General features: G+C 33.4%; 1 protein-coding gene across 1 annotated transcript in view; it reads left to right on the plus strand.

Annotated features, from left to right (window-relative positions):
• Positions 1-739: 739 nt before the first annotated feature.
• Positions 740-1,564, plus strand: part of LOC111085369 (amiloride-sensitive sodium channel subunit gamma-like) — a 44,619-nt gene continuing 43,794 nt past the window's right edge. The window contains exon 1 of the mRNA XM_022383633.1: positions 740-804. The gene's annotated coding sequence lies outside the window, so the exon portion shown is untranslated. The remainder of the gene's footprint in view (positions 805-1,564) is intronic.

A 1,564-nucleotide genomic window follows, 5' to 3' on the forward strand; every position in this document is an offset into this window, starting at 1 on the left:
TAGAACTATTACTAGATAATGCCACATACAGTTGATCCATAATCAATAATGAGTAGCACAGTTATACTTAACATTTTATGATGGCTAACCTTTCAGATATACTTGAGGGATCCATTTTACAAAATTTTGCTTGTACTTACATTTTCCTCGTTGTCGTAGTACTTTTTTTTAACAGCGTAGAAATTATTGGAGGACTTGATTACTCGTTGCAGTTTAGACTCGTAAAATGTTACATTTAACATTTTTCCAAGATAGTCTTACAGTTTGTACACGAGGGGATTTTACTCCATTTTATCTTTTACGAATCGTAAAGATTACTTCTCTCCATCCAGGCGTATAGCCTTTCTTAAATTGACGATCCATTCTAAGTACTTGATCTTTGAACTTTGTTGGGCGATTTATAGAGTCTTTCACACCACAGACTGATTAGAGTGATTATCTTTGTTGGTCTCATTGTAAGATACGATTCATTATAGGCCTTGAACAGTTTTTTCCATACGTGCATGTACTTGAAAGTTTTCTGATATATAAAATAGCGAAAGATTCTAGTTTTTAGAGTACGATTAAATCGTTCTACCATAAACGCTTTGGGTTCATTATGTGCAGTAAAGAAGTGAATGTCTTGTTCCTTGAGTTAACGCTGAAACAGACAATTAGTAAATTCTGTTCCAACGTCAGTTTGAAGTTTACAGAGTTTTCAACCCTGTTTTAAAATTTGTTTGAAAGTTTTGACGAGAGTCGTACCTTTCTTGTTCTTGAGTGGAACAACTCATGCATACTTAGAAAATACGGCGATACAAGTGAGTAAGTACTCAAACTGATTGTTATAGTAACTTAGATTAAAGAGGTCCGCCAGATCAGCCTAGCATTATTCATTAATCCCTGAGACGATCACTCGATTTCTTGAAAAATTGTATCTTACTGGTTTATGTAGTGTGTATGTATTCTAACGACTTACCAATCTTTTACTTGTTTTAAACTGAATAATTTCTTTGATGTTTTTACAAACCTTAATAAAGGTTGTAATCCGCCATAACTGATAGCCCGAGTAAGATTATAATAAATTTATTATAACACTTAATTCACATTAGACATCATTTAATTTAAAATGCATCTGAATAGATGACGCCATCTATTTCATTTGATTTATTGTCAATTTATCTCTAACAATAGTATTAACTTGTTTGTTACAACAAACTCTTACTCGTCTCGAAGTATTACTGTTTAAAGGTTGACAACAAAACACCAATGAACAAATGACACAGTGATACTTCAGTAAAAATAAGCCCATGTACATGCAACAAAGTTGTGTCTTTTAAGTGTCACTCGATTTCCGTGCTACGTGTGCTGCTATCTGTAGTTGTTATCCCAAACTCCTGCTGAATACTCGTCGCTGATAAACACAGCCTGCGATGGTTTTATTGTCTTGAAATTTTTACATGTTCTACAGTAATTCCTGTACGCCGAAAATGATATCTATTTTTCTTCATCACGTACGGATTTTTCACAAAACGTCATAACGAAATACATAAAAGAAAGACCACAACACATAGTTTCAGACTAA

This window comes from Limulus polyphemus, unplaced genomic scaffold (assembly GCF_000517525.1).
Source record: "Limulus polyphemus unplaced genomic scaffold, Limulus_polyphemus-2.1.2 Scaffold354, whole genome shotgun sequence".
In the NCBI taxonomy this organism is placed as follows: Eukaryota; Metazoa; Arthropoda; class Merostomata; order Xiphosura; family Limulidae; genus Limulus; species Limulus polyphemus.